Source organism: Oncorhynchus nerka, unplaced genomic scaffold (genome assembly GCF_034236695.1).
Source record: "Oncorhynchus nerka isolate Pitt River unplaced genomic scaffold, Oner_Uvic_2.0 unplaced_scaffold_894, whole genome shotgun sequence".
NCBI classification, from domain to species: domain Eukaryota; kingdom Metazoa; phylum Chordata; class Actinopteri; order Salmoniformes; family Salmonidae; genus Oncorhynchus; species Oncorhynchus nerka.
In genome coordinates this window covers 42178-57297 of record NW_027040401.1, presented here as the reverse complement: position 1 = coordinate 57297, position 15120 = coordinate 42178, and the positions used below count along the sequence as shown (strand labels likewise).

The 15120-nt window shown below is 39.0% G+C and overlaps 33 non-coding genes across 33 annotated transcripts; all 33 read left to right on the top strand.

Annotated features, from left to right (window-relative positions):
* Positions 1-73: 73 nt before the first annotated feature.
* On the top strand, positions 74-146 carry trnar-ucg (transfer RNA arginine (anticodon UCG)). Its single transcript has one exon. It is a non-coding gene; the product is annotated as a tRNA-Arg (tRNA).
* Positions 147-430: 284 nt separating this feature from the next.
* On the top strand, positions 431-503 carry trnar-ucg (transfer RNA arginine (anticodon UCG)). The gene has a single exon. It is a non-coding gene; the product is annotated as a tRNA-Arg (tRNA).
* A 284-nt stretch (positions 504-787) lies between these two features.
* Positions 788-860, top strand: trnar-ucg (transfer RNA arginine (anticodon UCG)). Its single transcript has one exon. It is a non-coding gene; the product is annotated as a tRNA-Arg (tRNA).
* A 284-nt stretch (positions 861-1144) lies between these two features.
* trnar-ucg (transfer RNA arginine (anticodon UCG)) lies at positions 1145-1217 on the top strand. The gene has a single exon. It is a non-coding gene; the product is annotated as a tRNA-Arg (tRNA).
* Positions 1218-2184: 967 nt separating this feature from the next.
* On the top strand, positions 2185-2257 carry trnaq-uug (transfer RNA glutamine (anticodon UUG)). The gene has a single exon. It is a non-coding gene; the product is annotated as a tRNA-Gln (tRNA).
* Positions 2258-2541: 284 nt separating this feature from the next.
* On the top strand, positions 2542-2614 carry trnar-ucg (transfer RNA arginine (anticodon UCG)). The gene has a single exon. It is a non-coding gene; the product is annotated as a tRNA-Arg (tRNA).
* A 284-nt stretch (positions 2615-2898) lies between these two features.
* trnar-ucg (transfer RNA arginine (anticodon UCG)) lies at positions 2899-2971 on the top strand. Its single transcript has one exon. It is a non-coding gene; the product is annotated as a tRNA-Arg (tRNA).
* A 284-nt stretch (positions 2972-3255) lies between these two features.
* Positions 3256-3328, top strand: trnar-ucg (transfer RNA arginine (anticodon UCG)). The gene has a single exon. It is a non-coding gene; the product is annotated as a tRNA-Arg (tRNA).
* Positions 3329-4292: 964 nt separating this feature from the next.
* On the top strand, positions 4293-4365 carry trnar-ucg (transfer RNA arginine (anticodon UCG)). Its single transcript has one exon. It is a non-coding gene; the product is annotated as a tRNA-Arg (tRNA).
* Positions 4366-4649: 284 nt separating this feature from the next.
* trnar-ucg (transfer RNA arginine (anticodon UCG)) lies at positions 4650-4722 on the top strand. The gene has a single exon. It is a non-coding gene; the product is annotated as a tRNA-Arg (tRNA).
* Positions 4723-5005: 283 nt separating this feature from the next.
* trnar-ucg (transfer RNA arginine (anticodon UCG)) lies at positions 5006-5078 on the top strand. Its single transcript has one exon. It is a non-coding gene; the product is annotated as a tRNA-Arg (tRNA).
* Positions 5079-5717: 639 nt separating this feature from the next.
* trnar-ucg (transfer RNA arginine (anticodon UCG)) lies at positions 5718-5790 on the top strand. Its single transcript has one exon. It is a non-coding gene; the product is annotated as a tRNA-Arg (tRNA).
* Positions 5791-6074: 284 nt separating this feature from the next.
* On the top strand, positions 6075-6147 carry trnar-ucg (transfer RNA arginine (anticodon UCG)). Its single transcript has one exon. It is a non-coding gene; the product is annotated as a tRNA-Arg (tRNA).
* A 639-nt stretch (positions 6148-6786) lies between these two features.
* Positions 6787-6859, top strand: trnar-ucg (transfer RNA arginine (anticodon UCG)). Its single transcript has one exon. It is a non-coding gene; the product is annotated as a tRNA-Arg (tRNA).
* A 285-nt stretch (positions 6860-7144) lies between these two features.
* Positions 7145-7217, top strand: trnar-ucg (transfer RNA arginine (anticodon UCG)). Its single transcript has one exon. It is a non-coding gene; the product is annotated as a tRNA-Arg (tRNA).
* A 284-nt stretch (positions 7218-7501) lies between these two features.
* Positions 7502-7574, top strand: trnar-ucg (transfer RNA arginine (anticodon UCG)). Its single transcript has one exon. It is a non-coding gene; the product is annotated as a tRNA-Arg (tRNA).
* A 692-nt stretch (positions 7575-8266) lies between these two features.
* On the top strand, positions 8267-8339 carry trnar-ucg (transfer RNA arginine (anticodon UCG)). The gene has a single exon. It is a non-coding gene; the product is annotated as a tRNA-Arg (tRNA).
* A 284-nt stretch (positions 8340-8623) lies between these two features.
* On the top strand, positions 8624-8696 carry trnar-ucg (transfer RNA arginine (anticodon UCG)). Its single transcript has one exon. It is a non-coding gene; the product is annotated as a tRNA-Arg (tRNA).
* A 967-nt stretch (positions 8697-9663) lies between these two features.
* Positions 9664-9736, top strand: trnar-ucg (transfer RNA arginine (anticodon UCG)). Its single transcript has one exon. It is a non-coding gene; the product is annotated as a tRNA-Arg (tRNA).
* A 284-nt stretch (positions 9737-10020) lies between these two features.
* Positions 10021-10093, top strand: trnar-ucg (transfer RNA arginine (anticodon UCG)). The gene has a single exon. It is a non-coding gene; the product is annotated as a tRNA-Arg (tRNA).
* A 284-nt stretch (positions 10094-10377) lies between these two features.
* trnar-ucg (transfer RNA arginine (anticodon UCG)) lies at positions 10378-10450 on the top strand. The gene has a single exon. It is a non-coding gene; the product is annotated as a tRNA-Arg (tRNA).
* A 284-nt stretch (positions 10451-10734) lies between these two features.
* Positions 10735-10807, top strand: trnar-ucg (transfer RNA arginine (anticodon UCG)). The gene has a single exon. It is a non-coding gene; the product is annotated as a tRNA-Arg (tRNA).
* A 283-nt stretch (positions 10808-11090) lies between these two features.
* Positions 11091-11163, top strand: trnar-ucg (transfer RNA arginine (anticodon UCG)). Its single transcript has one exon. It is a non-coding gene; the product is annotated as a tRNA-Arg (tRNA).
* Positions 11164-11439: 276 nt separating this feature from the next.
* On the top strand, positions 11440-11512 carry trnar-ucg (transfer RNA arginine (anticodon UCG)). The gene has a single exon. It is a non-coding gene; the product is annotated as a tRNA-Arg (tRNA).
* A 281-nt stretch (positions 11513-11793) lies between these two features.
* Positions 11794-11866, top strand: trnar-ucg (transfer RNA arginine (anticodon UCG)). The gene has a single exon. It is a non-coding gene; the product is annotated as a tRNA-Arg (tRNA).
* Positions 11867-12150: 284 nt separating this feature from the next.
* On the top strand, positions 12151-12223 carry trnar-ucg (transfer RNA arginine (anticodon UCG)). The gene has a single exon. It is a non-coding gene; the product is annotated as a tRNA-Arg (tRNA).
* Positions 12224-12507: 284 nt separating this feature from the next.
* On the top strand, positions 12508-12580 carry trnar-ucg (transfer RNA arginine (anticodon UCG)). Its single transcript has one exon. It is a non-coding gene; the product is annotated as a tRNA-Arg (tRNA).
* A 283-nt stretch (positions 12581-12863) lies between these two features.
* On the top strand, positions 12864-12936 carry trnar-ucg (transfer RNA arginine (anticodon UCG)). Its single transcript has one exon. It is a non-coding gene; the product is annotated as a tRNA-Arg (tRNA).
* A 282-nt stretch (positions 12937-13218) lies between these two features.
* Positions 13219-13291, top strand: trnar-ucg (transfer RNA arginine (anticodon UCG)). The gene has a single exon. It is a non-coding gene; the product is annotated as a tRNA-Arg (tRNA).
* Positions 13292-13575: 284 nt separating this feature from the next.
* trnar-ucg (transfer RNA arginine (anticodon UCG)) lies at positions 13576-13648 on the top strand. Its single transcript has one exon. It is a non-coding gene; the product is annotated as a tRNA-Arg (tRNA).
* A 284-nt stretch (positions 13649-13932) lies between these two features.
* trnar-ucg (transfer RNA arginine (anticodon UCG)) lies at positions 13933-14005 on the top strand. Its single transcript has one exon. It is a non-coding gene; the product is annotated as a tRNA-Arg (tRNA).
* A 284-nt stretch (positions 14006-14289) lies between these two features.
* Positions 14290-14362, top strand: trnar-ucg (transfer RNA arginine (anticodon UCG)). The gene has a single exon. It is a non-coding gene; the product is annotated as a tRNA-Arg (tRNA).
* A 632-nt stretch (positions 14363-14994) lies between these two features.
* On the top strand, positions 14995-15067 carry trnar-ucg (transfer RNA arginine (anticodon UCG)). Its single transcript has one exon. It is a non-coding gene; the product is annotated as a tRNA-Arg (tRNA).
* The last annotated feature ends 53 nt before the right edge of the window (positions 15068-15120 follow it).

Here is a 15120-nt window from a genome sequence, read left to right as displayed (position 1 = left end):
GACAGGTTCACAATTTGATGTCTATTGTTGCATAGCAAAGTCTCTATGATGTCAAATAGGGATGTATCACATAGACTGCGTGGCCTAATGGATAAGGCGTCTGACTTCGAATCAGAAGATTGAGGGTTCGAGTCCCTTCGTGGTCGTTTAATTTCATTAGCTCAGCTAATTTGAACATGTTTGCAATTTCCCGAAATAAGGCATTGGTCTTGTTGCTTTGAAAAGCTTGGACATTGTTGTTCAACTTTAATAATCTAAGACTGCAAGGCCTGAGAATCATTGTGTCTGAATCTGCATCGCAAGATTGAAGGAAAGAGTTACTTCTTACTTGTTAAAATCACTAGCTTTCCTCATTCGGACAGGTTCACAATTTGATGTCTATTGTTGCATAGCAAAGTCTCTATGATGTCAAATAGGGATGTATCATATAGACTGCGTGGCCTAATGGATAAGGCGTCTGACTTCGAATCAGAAGATTGAGGGTTCGAGTCCCTTCGTGGTCGTTTAATTTCATTAGCTCATCTAATTTGAACATGTTTGCAGTTTCACGAAATAAGGCATTGGTCTTGTTGCTTTGAAAAGCTTGGACATTGTTGTTCAACTTTAATAATCTAAGACGGCAAGGCCTGAGAATCATTGTGTCTGAATCTGCATCGCAAGATTGAAGGAAAGCGTTACTTCTTACCTGTTAAAATCACTAGCTTTCCTCATTCGGACAGGTTCACAATTTGATGTCTATTGTTGCATAGCAAAGTCTCTATGATGTCAAATAGGGATGTATCACATAGACTGCGTGGCCTAATGGATAAGGCGTCTGACTTCGAATCAGAAGATTGAGGGTTCGAGTCCCTTCGTGGTCGTTTAATTTCATTAGCTCAGCTAATTTGAACATGTTTGCAATTTCCCGAAATAAGGCATTGGTCTTGTTGCTTTGAAAAGCTTGGACATTGTTGTTCAACTTTAATAATCTAAGACTGCAAGGCCTGAGAATCATTGTGTCTGAATCTGCATCGCAAGATTGAAGGAAAGAGTTACTTCTTACTTGTTAAAATCACTAGCTTTCCTCATTCGGACAGGTTCACAATTTGATGTCTATTGTTGCATAGCAAAGTCTCTATGATGTCAAATAGGGATGTATCACATAGACTGCGTGGCCTAATGGATAAGGCGTCTGACTTCGAATCAGAAGATTGAGGGTTCGAGTCCCTTCGTGGTCGTTTAATTTCATTAGCTCAGCTAATTTGAACATGTTTGCAATTTCCCGAAATAAGGCATTGGTCTTGTTGCTTTGAAAAGCTTGGACATTGTTGTTCAACTTTAATAATCTAAGACTGCAAGGCCTGAGAATCATTGTGTCTGAATCTGCATCGCAAGATTGAAGGAAAGCGTTACTTCTTACTTGTTAAAATCACTAGCTTTCCTCATTCGGACAGGTTCACAATTTGATGTCTATTGTTGCATAGCAAAGTCTCTATGATGTCAAATAGGGATGTATCATATAGACTGCGTGGCCTAATGGGTTCGAGTCCCTTCGTGGTCGTTTAATTTCATTAGCTCAGCTAATTTGAACATGTTTGCAATTTCCCGAAATAAGGCATTGATCTTGTTGCTTTGAAAAGCTTAGACATTGTTGTTCAACTTTAATAATCTAAGACTGCAAGGCCTGAGAATCATTCTGTCTGAATCTGCATCGCAAGATTGAAGGAAAGCGTTACTTCTTACTTGTTAAAATCACTAGCTTTCCTCATTCGGACAGGTTCACAATTTGATGTCTATTGTTGCATAGCAAAGTCTCTATGATGTCAAATAGGGATGTATCATAACGACTGTGTGCCCTAATGGATAAGGCGTCTGACTTCGAATCAGAAGATTGAGGGTTCGAGTCCCTTCATGGTCGTTTAATTTCATTAGCTCAGCTAATTTGAACATGTTTGCAATTTCCCGAAATAAGGCATTGGTCTTGTTGCTTTGAAAAGCTTGGACATTGTTGTTCAACTTTAATAATCTAAGACTGCAAGGCCTGAGAATCATTGTGTCTGAATCTGCATCGCAAGATTGAAGGAAAGAGTTACTTCTTACTTGTTAAAATCACTAGCTTTCCTCATTCGGACAGGTTCACAATTTGATGTCTATTGTTGCATAGCAAAGTCTCTATGATGATGTCAAATAGGGATGTATCACATAGACTGCGTGGCCTAATGGATAAGGCGTCTGACTTTGAATCAGAAGATTGAGGGTTCGAGTCCCTTCGTGGTCGTTTAATTTCATTAGCTCAGCTAATTTGAACATGTTTGCAATTTCCCGAAATAAGGCATTGGTCTTGTTGCTTTGAAAAGCTTGGACATTGTTGTTCAACTTTAATAATCTAAGACTGCAAGGCCTGAGAATCATTGTGTCTGAATCTGCATCGCAAGATTGAAGGAAAGAGTTACTTCTTACTTGTTAAAATCACTAGCTTTCCTCATTCGGACAGGTTCACAATTTGATGTCTATTGTTGCATAGCAAAGTCTCTATGATGTCAAATAGGGATGTATCACATAGACTGCGTGGCCTAATGGATAAGGCGTCTGACTTCGAATCAGAAGATTGAGGGTTCGAGTCCCTTCGTGGTCGTTTAATTTCATTAGCTCAGCTAATTTGAACATGTTTGCAATTTCCCGAAATAAGGCATTGGTCTTGTTGCTTTGAAAAGCTTGGACATTGTTGTTCAACTTTAATAATCTAAGACTGCAAGGCCTGAGAATCATTGTGTCTGAATCTGCATCGCAAGATTGAAGGAAAGAGTTACTTCTTACTTGTTAAAATCACTAGCTTTCCTCATTCGGACAGGTTCACAATTTGATGTCTATTGTTGCATAGCAAAGTCTCTATGATGTCAAATAGGGATGTATCACATAGACTGCGTGGCCTAATGGATAAGGCGTCTGACTTCGAATCAGAAGATTGAGGGTTCGAGTCCCTTCGTGGTCGTTTAATTTCATTAGCTCAGCTAATTTGAACATGTTTGCAATTTCCCGAAATAAGGCATTGGTCTTGTTGCTTTGAAAAGCTTGGACATTGTTGTTCAACTTTAATAATCTAAGACTGCAAGGCCTGAGAATCATTGTGTCTGAATCTGCATCGCAAGATTGAAGGAAAGAGTTACTTCTTACTTGTTAAAATCACTAGCTTTCCTCATTCGGACAGGTTCACAATTTGATGTCTATTGTTGCATAGCAAAGTCTCTATGATGTCAAATAGGGATGTATCATATAGACTGCGTGGCCTAATGGATAAGGCGTCTGACTTCGAATCAGAAGATTGAGGGTTCGAGTCCCTTCGTGGTCGTTTAATTTCATTAGCTCAGCTAATTTGAACATGTTTGCAATTTCCCGAAATAAGGCATTGGTCTTGTTGCTTTGAAAAGCTTGGACATTGTTGTTCAACTTTAATAATCTAAGACTGCAAGGCCTGAGAATCATTGTGTCTGAATCTGCATCGCAAGATTGAAGGAAAGAGTTACTTCTTACTTGTTAAAATCACTAGCTTTCCTCATTCGGACAGGTTCACAATTTGATGTCTATTGTTGCATAGCAAAGTCTCTATGATGTCAAATAGGGATGTATCATATAGACTGCGTGGCCTAATGGGTTCGAGTCCCTTCGTGGTCGTTTAATTTCATTAGCTCAGCTAATTTGAACATGTTTGCAATTTCCCGAAATAAGGCATTGATCTTGTTGCTTTGAAAAGCTTAGACATTGTTGTTCAACTTTAATAATCTAAGACTGCAAGGCCTGAGAATCATTGTGTCTGAATCTGCATCGCAAGATTGAAGGAAAGAGTTACTTCTTACTTGTTAAAATCACTAGCTTTCCTCATTCGGACAGGTTCACAATTTGATGTCTATTGTTGCATAGCAAAGTCTCTATGATGTCAAATAGGGATGTATCACATAGACTGTGTGGCCTAATGGATAAGGCGTCTGACTTCGAATCAGAAGATTGAGGGTTCGAGTCCCTTCGTGGTCGTTTAATTTCATTAGCTCAGCTAATTTGAACATGTTTGCAATTTCCCGAAATAAGGCATTGGTCTTGTTGCTTTGAAAAGCTTGGACATTGTTGTTCAACTTTAATAATCTAAGACTGCAAGGCCTGAGAATCATTGTGTCTGAATCTGCATCGCAAGATTGAAGGAAAGAGTTACTTCTTACTTGTTAAAATCACTAGCTTTCCTCATTCGGACAGGTTCACAATTTGATGTCTATTGTTGCATAGCAAAGTCTCTATGATGTCAAATAGGGATGTATCATATAGACTGCGTGGCCTAATGGATAAGGCGTCTGACTTCGAATCAGAAGATTGAGGGTTCGAGTCCCTTCGTGGTCGTTTAATTTCATTAGCTCAGCTAATTTGAACATGTTTGCAATTTCCCGAAATAAGGCATTGGTCTTGTTGCTTTGAAAAGCTTGGACATTGTTGTTCAACTTTAATAATCTAAGACTGCAAGGCCTGAGAATCATTGTGTCTGAATCTGCATCGCAAGATTGAAGGAAAGAGTTACTTCTTACTTGTTAAAATCACTAGCTTTCCTCATTCGGACAGGTTCACAATTTGATGTCTATTGTTGCATAGCAAAGTCTCTATGATGTCAAATAGGGATGTATCACATAGACTGCGTGGCCTAATGGATAAGGCGTCTGACTTCGAATCAGAAGATTGAGGGTTCGAGTCCCTTCGTGGTCGTTTAATTTCATTAGCTCAGCTAATTTGAACATGTTTGCAATTTCCGAAATAAGGCATTGGTCTTGTTGCTTTGAAAAGCTTGGACATTGTTGTTCAACTTTAATAATCTAAGACTGCAAGGCCTGAGAATCATTGTGTCTGAATCTGCATCGCAAGATTGAAGGAAAGAGTTACTTCTTACTTGTTAAAATCACTAGCTTTCCTCATTCGGACAGGTTCACAATTTGATGTCTATTGTTGCATAGCAAAGTCTCTATGATGTCAAATAGGGATGTATCACATAGACTGCGTGGCCTAATGGATAAGGCGTCTGACTTCGAATCAGAAGATTGAGGGTTCGAGTCCCTTCGTGGTCGTTTAATTTCATTAGCTCAGCTAATTTGAACATGTTTGCAATTTCCCGAAATAAGGCATTGGTCTTGTTGCTTTGAAAAGCTTGGACATTGTTGTTCAACTTTAATAATCTAAGACTGCAAGGCCTGAGAATCATTGTGTCTGAATCTGCATCGCAAGATTGAAGGAAAGAGTTACTTCTTACTTGTTAAAATCACTAGCTTTCCTCATTCGGACAGGTTCACAATTTGATGTCTATTGTTGCATAGCAAAGTCTCTATGATGTCAAATAGGGATGTATCACATAGACTGCGTGGCCTAATGGATAAGGCGTCTGACTTCATCAGAAGATTGAGGGTTCGAGTCCCTTCGTGGTCGTTTAATTTCATTAGCTCAGCTAATTTGAACATGTTTGCAATTTCCCGAAATAAGGCATTGGTCTTGTTGCTTTGAAAAGCTTGGACATTGTTGTTCAACTTTAATAATCTAAGACTGCAAGGCCTGAGAATCATTGTGTCTGAATCTGCATCGCAAGATTGAAGGAAAGAGTTACTTCTTACTTGTTAAAATCACTAGCTTTCCTCATTCGGACAGGTTCACAATTTGATGTCTATTGTTGCATAGCAAAGTCTCTATGATGTCAAATAGGGATGTATCACATAGACTGCGTGGCCTAATGGATAAGGCGTCTGACTTCGAATCAGAAGATTGAGGGTTCGAGTCCCTTCGTGGTCGTTTAATTTCATTAGCTCAGCTAATTTGAACATGTTTGCAATTTCCCGAAATAAGGCATTGGTCTTGTTGCTTTGAAAAGCTTGGACATTGTTGTTCAACTTTAATAATCTAAGACTGCAAGGCCTGAGAATCATTGTGTCTGAATCTGCATCGCAAGATTGAAGGAAAGAGTTACTTCTTACTTGTTAAAATCACTAGCTTTCCTCATTCGGACAGGTTCACAATTTGATGTCTATTGTTGCATAGCAAAGTCTCTATGATGTCAAATAGGGATGTATCATATAGACTGCGTGGCCTAATGGATAAGGCGTCTGACTTCGAATCAGAAGATTGAGGGTTCGAGTCCCTTCGTGGTCGTTTAATTTCATTAGCTCATCTAATTTGAACATGTTTGCAGTTTCACGAAATAAGGCATTGGTCTTGTTGCTTTGAAAAGCTTGGACATTGTTGTTCAACTTTAATAATCTAAGACTGCAAGGCCTGAGAATCATTGTGTCTGAATCTGCATCGCAAGATTGAAGGAAAGAGTTACTTCTTACTTGTTAAAATCACTAGCTTTCCTCATTCGGACAGGTTCACAATTTGATGTCTATTGTTGCATAGCAAAGTCTCTATGATGTCAAATAGGGATGTATCACAAGACTGCGTGGCCTAATGGATAAGGCGTCTGACTTGAATCAGAAGATTGAGGGTTCGAGTCCCTTCGTGGTCGTTTAATTTCATTAGCTCAGCTAATTTGAACATGTTTGCAATTTCCCGAAATAAGGCATTGGTCTTGTTGCTTTGAAAAGCTTGGACATTGTTGTTCAACTTTAATAATCTAAGACTGCAAGGCCTGAGAATCATTGTGTCTGAATCTGCATCGCAAGATTGAAGGAAAGAGTTACTTCTTACTTGTTAAAATCACTAGCTTTCCTCATTCGGACAGGTTCACAATTTGATGTCTATTGTTGCATAGCAAAGTCTCTATGATGTCAAATAGGGATGTATCACATAGACTGCGTGGCCTAATGGATAAGGCGTCTGACTTCGAATCAGAAGATTGAGGGTTCGAGTCCCTTCGTGGTCGTTTAATTTCATTAGCTCAGCTAATTTGAACATGTTTGCAATTTCCCCGAAATAAGGCATTGGTCTTGTTGCTTTGAAAAGCTTGGACATTGTTGTTCAACTTTAATAATCTAAGACTGCAAGGCCTGAGAATCATTGTGTCTGAATCTGCATCGCAAGATTGAAGGAAAGCGTTACTTCTTACTTGTTAAAATCACTAGCTTTCCTCATTCGGACAGGTTCACAATTTGATGTCTATTGTTGCATAGCAAAGTCTCTATGATGTCAAATAGGGATGTATCATAACGACTGCGTGGCCTAATGGATAAGGCGTCTGACTTCGAATCAGAAGATTGAGGGTTCGAGTCCCTTCGTGGTCGTTTAATTTCATTAGCTCAGCTAATTTGAACATGTTTGCAATTTCCCGAAATAAGGCATTGGTCTTGTTGCTTTGAAAAGCTTGGACATTGTTGTTCAACTTTAATAATCTAAGACTGCAAGGCCTGAGAATCATTGTGTCTGAATCTGCATCGCAAGATTGAAGGAAAGAGTTACTTCTTACTTGTTAAAATCACTAGCTTTCCTCATTCGGACAGGTTCACAATTTGATGTCTATTGTTGCATAGCAAAGTCTCTATGATGTCAAATAGGGATGTATCACATAGACTGCGTGGCCTAATGGATAAGGCGTCTGACTTCGAATCAGAAGATTGAGGGTTCGAGTCCCTTCGTGGTCGTTTAATTTCATTAGCTCAGCTAATTTGAACATGTTTGCAATTTCCGAAATAAGGCATTGGTCTTGTTGCTTTGAAAAGCTTGGACATTGTTGTTCAACTTTAATAATCTAAGACTGCAAGGCCTGAGAATCATTGTGTCTGAATCTGCATCGCAAGATTGAAGGAAAGAGTTACTTCTTACTTGTTAAAATCACTAGCTTTCCTCATTCGGACAGGTTCACAATTTGATGTCTATTGTTGCATAGCAAAGTCTCTATGATGTCAAATAGGGATGTATCACATAGACTGCTAATTTGTGGCCTAATGGATAATGGAAAAGCTTGGACATTGGTTCAACTTTAATAATCTAAGACTGCAAGGCCTGACTTCTGAATCAGAAGATTGAGGGTTCGAGTCCCTTCGTGGTCGTTTAATTTCATTAGCTCAGCTAATTTGAACATGTTTGCAATTTCCCGAAATAAGGCATTGGTCTTGTTGCTTTGAAAAGCTTGGACATTGTTGTTCAACTTTAATAATCTAAGACTGCAAGGCCTGAGAATCATTGTGTCTGAATCTGCATCGCAAGATTGAAGGAAAGAGTTACTTCTTACTTGTTAAAATCACTAGCTTTCCTCATTCGGACAGGTTCACAATTTGATGTCTATTGTTGCATAGCAAAGTCTCTATGATGTCAAATAGGGATGTATCATAACGACTGCGTGGCCTAATGGATAAGGCGTCTGACTTCGAATCAGAAGATTGAGGGTTCGAGTCCCTTCGTGGTCGTTTAATTTCATTAGCTCAGCTAATTTGAACATGTTTGCAATTTCCCGAAATAAGGCATTGGTCTTGTTGCTTTGAAAAGCTTGGACATTGTTGTTCAACTTTAATAATCTAAGACTGCAAGGCCTGAGAATCATTGTGTCTGAATCTGCATCGCAAGATTGAAGGAAAGAGTTACTTCTTACTTGTTAAAATCACTAGCTTTCCTCATTCGGACAGGTTCACAATTTGATGTCTATTGTTGCATAGCAAAGTCTCTATGATGTCAAATAGGGATGTATCACATAGACTGCGTGGCCTAATGGATAAGGCGTCTGACTTCGAATCAGAAGATTGAGGGTTCGAGTCCCTTCGTGGTCGTTTAATTTCATTAGCTCAGCTAATTTGAACATGTTTGCAATTTCCCGAAATAAGGCATTGGTCTTGTTGCTTTGAAAAGCTTGGACATTGTTGTTCAACTTTAATAATCTAAGACTGCAAGGCCTGAGAATCATTGTGTCTGAATCTGCATCGCAAGATTGAAGGAAAGCGTTACTTCTTACTTGTTAAAATCACTAGCTTTCCTCATTCGGACAGGTTCACAATTTGATGTCTATTGTTGCATAGCAAAGTCTCTATGATGTCAAATAGGGATGTATCATATAGACTGCGTGGCCTAATGGGTTCGAGTCCCTTCGTGGTCGTTTAATTTCATTAGCTCAGCTAATTTGAACATGTTTGCAATTTCCCGAAATAAGGCATTGGTCTTGTTGCTTTGAAAAGCTTGGACATTGTTGTTCAACTTTAATAATCTAAGACTGCAAGGCCTGAGAATCATTGTGTCTGAATCTGCATCGCAAGATTGAAGGAAAGAGTTACTTCTTACTTGTTAAAATCACTAGCTTTCCTCATTCGGACAGGTTCACAATTTGATGTCTATTGTTGCATAGCAAAGTCTCTATGATGTCAAATAGGGATGTATCACATAGACTGCGTGCCTAATGGATGGATAAGGCGTCTGACTTGAATCAGAAGATTGAGGGTTCGAGTCCCTTCGTGGTCGTTTAATTTCATTAGCTCAGCTAATTTGAACATGTTTGCAATTTCCGAAATAAGGCATTGGTCTTGTTGCTTTGAAAAGCTTGGACATTGTTGTTCAACTTTAATAATCTAAGACTGCAAGGCCTGAGAATCATTGTGTCTGAATCTGCATCGCAAGATTGAAGGAAAAGAGTTACTTCTTACTTGTTTAAAATCACTAGCTTTCCTCATTCGGACAGGTTCACAATTTGATGTCTATTGTTGCATAGCAAAGTCTCTATGATGTCAAATAGGGATGTATCACATAGACTGCGTGGCCTAATGGATAAGGCGTCTGACTTCGAATCAGAAGATTGAGGGTTCGAGTCCCTTCGTGGTCGTTTAATTTCATTAGCTCAGCTAATTTGAACATGTTTGCAATTTCCCGAAATAAGGCATTGGTCTTGTTGCTTTGAAAAGCTTGGACATTGTTGTTCAACTTTAATAATCTAAGACTGCAAGGCCTGAGAATCATTGTGTCTGAATCTGCATCGCAAGATTGAAGGAAAGAGTTACTTCTTACTTGTTAAAATCACTAGCTTTCCTCATTCGGACAGGTTCACAATTTGATGTCTATTGTTGCATAGCAAAGTCTCTATGATGTCAAATAGGGATGTATCATATAGACTGCGTGGCCTAATGGATAAGGCGTCTGACTTCGAATCAGAAGATTGAGGGTTCGAGTCCCTTCGTGGTCGTTTAATTTCATTAGCTCAGCTAATTTGAACATGTTTGCAATTTCCCGAAATAAGGCATTGGTCTTGTTGCTTTGAAAAGCTTGGACATTGTTGTTCAACTTTAATAATCTAAGACTGCAAGGCCTGAGAATCATTGTGTCTGAATCTGCATCGCAAGATTGAAGGAAAGAGTTACTTCTTACTTGTTAAAATCACTAGCTTTCCTCATTCGGACAGGTTCACAATTTGATGTCTATTGTTGCATAGCAAAGTCTCTATGATGTCAAATAGGGATGTATCATATAGACTGCGTGGCCTAATGGATAAGGCGTCTGACTTCGAATCAGAAGATTGAGGGTTCGAGTCCCTTCGTGGTCGTTTAATTTCATTAGCTCAGCTAATTTGAACATGTTTGCAATTTCCCGAAATAAGGCATTGGTCTTGTTGCTTTGAAAAGCTTGGACATTGTTGTTCAACTTTAATAATCTAAGACTGCAAGGCCTGAGAATCATTGTGTCTGAATCTGCATCGCAAGATTGAAGGAAAGAGTTACTTCTTACTTGTTAAAATCACTAGCTTTCCTCATTCGGACAGGTTCACAATTTGATGTCTATTGTTGCATAGCAAAGTCTCTATGATGTCAAATAGGGATGTATCATATAGACTGCGTGGCCTAATGGATAAGGCGTCTGACTTCGAATCAGAAGATTGAGGGTTCGAGTCCCTTCGTGGTCGTTTAATTTCATTAGCTCAGCTAATTTGAACATGTTTGCAATTTCCGAAATAAGGCATTGGTCTTGTTGCTTTGAAAAGCTTGGACATTGTTGTTCAACTTTAATAATCTAAGACTGCAAGGCCTGAGAATCATTGTGTCTGAATCTGCATCGCAAGATTGAAGGAAAGAGTTACTTCTTACTTGTTAAAATCACTAGCTTTCCTCATTCGGACAGGTTCACAATTTGATGTCTATTGTTGCATAGCAAAGTCTCTATGATGTCAAATAGGGATGTATCACATAGACTGCGTGGCCTAATGGATAAGGCGTCTGACTTCGAATCAGAAGATTGAGGGTTCGAGTCCCTTCGTGGTCGTTTAATTTCATTAGCTCAGCTAATTTGAACATGTTGCCGAAATAAGGCATTGGTCTTGTTGCTTTGAAAAGCTTGGACATTGTTGTTCAACTTTAATAATCTAAGACTGCAAGGCCTGAGAATCATTGTGTCTGAATCTGCATCGCAAGATTGAAGGAAAGAGTTACTTCTTACTTGTTAAAATCACTAGCTTTCCTCATTCGGACAGGTTCACAATTTGATGTCTATTGTTGCATAGCAAAGTCTCTATGATGTCAAATAGGGATGTATCACATAGACTGCGTGGCCTAATGGATAAGGCGTCTGACTTCGAATCAGAAGATTGAGGGTTCGAGTCCCTTCGTGGTCGTTTAATTTCATTAGCTCAGCTAATTTGAACATGTTTGTTTCCCGAAATAAGGCATTGGTCTTGTTGCTTTGAAAAGCTTGGACATTGTTGTTCAACTTTAATAATCTAAGACTGCAAGGCCTGAGAATCATTGTGTCTGAATCTGCATCGCAAGATTGAAGGAAAGAGTTACTTCTTACTTGTTAAAATCACTAGCTTTCCTCATTCGGACAGGTTCACAATTTGATGTCTATTGTTGCATAGCAAAGTCTCTATGATGTCAAATAGGGATGTATCACATAGACTGCGTGGCCTAATGGATAAGGCGTCTGACTTCGAATCAGAAGATTGAGGGTTCGAGTCCCTTCGTGGTCGTTTAATTTCATTAGCTCAGCTAATTTGAACATGTTTGCAATTTCCCGAAATAAGGCATTGGTCTTGTTGCTTTGAAAAGCTTGGACATTGTTGTTCAACTTTAATAATCTAAGACTGCAAGGCCTGAGAATCATTGTGTCTGAATCTGCATCGCAAGATTGAAGGAAAGAGTTACTTCTTACTTGTTAAAATCACTAGCTTTCCTCATTCGGACAGGTTCACAATTTGATGTCTATTGTTGCATAGCAAAGTCTCTATGATGTCAAATAGGGATGTATCACATAGACTGCGTGGCCTAATGGATAAGGCGTCTGACTTCGAATCAGAAGATTGAGGGTTCGAGTCCCTTCGTGGTCGTTTAATTTCATTAGCTCAGCTAATTTGAACATGTTTGCAATTTCCCGAAATAAGGCATTGGTCTTGTTGCTTTGAAAAGCTTGGACATTGTTGTTCAACTTTAATAATCTAAGACTGCAAGGCCTGAGAATCATTGTGTCTGAATCTGCATCGCAAGATTGAAGGAAAGAGTTACTTCTTACTTGTTAAAATCACTAGCTTTCCTCATTCGGACAGGTTCACAATTTGATGTCTATTGTTGCATAGCAAAGTCTCTATGATGTCAAATAGGGATGTATCACATAGACTGCGTGGCCTAATGGATAAGGCGTCTGACTTCGAATCAGAAGATTGAGGGTTCGAGTCCCTTCGTGGTCGTTTAATTTCATTAGCTCAGCTAATTTGAACATGTTTGCAATTTCCCGAAATAAGGCATTGGTCTTGTTGCTTTGAAAAGCTTGGACATTGTTGTTCAACTTTAATAATCTAAGACTGCAAGGCCTGAGAATCATTGTGTCTGAATCTGCATCGCAAGATTGAAGGAAAAGTTACTTCTTACTTGTTAAAATCACTAGCTTTCCTCATTCGGACAGGTTCACAATTTGATGTCTATTGTTGCATAGCAAAGTCTCTATGATGTCAAATAGGGATGTATCATATAGACTGCGTGGCCTAATGGATAAGGCGTCTGACTTCGAATCAGAAGATTGAGGGTTCGAGTCCCTTCGTGGTCGTTTAATTTCATTAGCTCAGCTAATTTGAACATGTTTGCAATTTCCGAAATAAGGCATTGGTCTTGTTGCTTTGAAAAGCTTGGACATTGTTGTTCAACTTTAATAATCTAAGACTGCAAGGCCTGAGAATCATTGTGTCTGAATCTGCATCGCAAGATTGAAGGAAAAGTTACTTCTTACTTGTTAAAATCACTAGCTTTCCTCATTCGGACAGGTTCACAATTTGATGTCTATTGTTGCATAGCAAAGTCTCTATGATGTCAAATAGGGATGTATCATATAGACTGTGTGGCCTAATGGATAAGGCGTCTGACTTCGAATCAGAAGATTGAGGGTTCGAGTCCCTTCATGGTCGTTTAATTTCATTAGCTCAGCTAATTTGAACATGTTTGCAATTTCCCGAAATAAGGCATTGATCTTGTTGCTTTGAAAAGCTTAGACATTGTTGTTCAACTTTAATAATCTAAGACTGCAAGGCCTGAGAATCATTCTGTCTGAATCTGCATCGCAAGATTGAAGGAAAGAGTTACTTCTTACTTGTTAAAATCACTAGCTTTCCTCATTCGGACAGGTTCACAATTTGATGTCTATTGTTGCATAGCAAAGTCTCTATGATGTCAAATAGGGATGTATCACATAGACTGCGTGGCCTAATGGATAAGGCGTCTGACTTCGAATCAGAAGATTGAGGGTTCGAGTCCCTTCGTGGTCGTTTAATTTCATTAGCTCAGCTAATTTGAACATGTTTGCAATTTCCCGAAATAAGGCATTGGTCTTGTTGCTTTGAAAAGCTTGGACATTGTTGTTCAACTTTAATAATCTAAGACTGCAAGGCCTGAGAATCATTGTGTCTGAATCTGCATCGCAAGATTGAAGGAAAGAGTTACTTCTTACTTGTTAAAATCACTAGCTTTCCTCATTCGGACAGGTTCACAATTTGATGTCTATTGTTGCATAGCAAAGTCTCTATGATGTCAAATAGGGATGTATCATATAGACTGCGTGGCCTAATGGATAAGGCGTCTGACTTCGAATCAGAAGATTGAGGGTTCGAGTCCCTTCGTGGTCGTTTAATTTCATTAGCTCAGCTAATTTGAACATGTTTGCAATTTCCCGAAATAAGGCATTGGTCTTGTTGCTTTGAAAAGCTTGGACATTGTTGTTCAACTTTAATAATCTAAGACTGCAAGGCCTGAGAATCATTGTGTCTGAATCTGCATCGCAAGATTGAAGGAAAGAGTTACTTCTTACTTGTTAAAATCACTAGCTTTCCTCATTCGGACAGGTTCACAATTTGATGTCTATTGTTGCATAGCAAAGTCTCTATGATGTCAAATAGGGATGTATCACATAGACTGCGTGGCCTAATGGATAAGGCGTCTGACTTCGAATCAGAAGATTGAGGGTTCGAGTCCCTTCGTGGTCGTTTAATTTCATTAGCTCAGCTAATTTGAACATGTTTCCCGAAATAAGGCATTGGTCTTGTTGCTTTGAAAAGCTTGGACATTGTTGTTCAACTTTAATAATCTAAGACTGCAAGGCCTGAGAATCATTGTGTCTGAATCTTCATCGCAAGATTGAAGGAAAGAGTTACTTCTTACTTGTTAAAATCACTAGCTTTCCTCATTCGGACAGGTTCACAATTTGATGTCTATTGTTCCATAGCAAAGTCTCTATGATGTCAAATAGGGATGTGTCAAATAGGGATGTATCACATAGACTGCGTGGCCTAATGGATAAGGCGTCTGACTTCGAATCAGAAGATTGAGGGTTCGAGTCCCTTCGTGTTCGTTTAACTTCATTAGCTCAGCTAATTTGAACATGTTTCCCGAAATAAGGCATTGGTCTTGTTGCTTGGACATTGTTGTTCAACTTTAATAATCTAAGACGGCAAGGCCTGAGAATCATTGTGTCTGAATCTTCATCGCAAGATTGAAGGAAAGCGTTACTTCTTACCTGTTAAAATCACTAGCTTTCCTCATTCGGACAGGTTCACAATTTGATGTCTATTGTTGCATAGCAAAGTCTCTATGATGTCAAATAGGGATGTATCACATAGACTGCGTGGCCTAATGGATAAGGCGTCTGACTTCGAATCAGAAGATTGAGGGTTCGAGTCCCTTCGTGGTCGTTTAATTTCATTAGCTCAGCTAATTTGAACATGTTTGCAATTTCACGAAATAA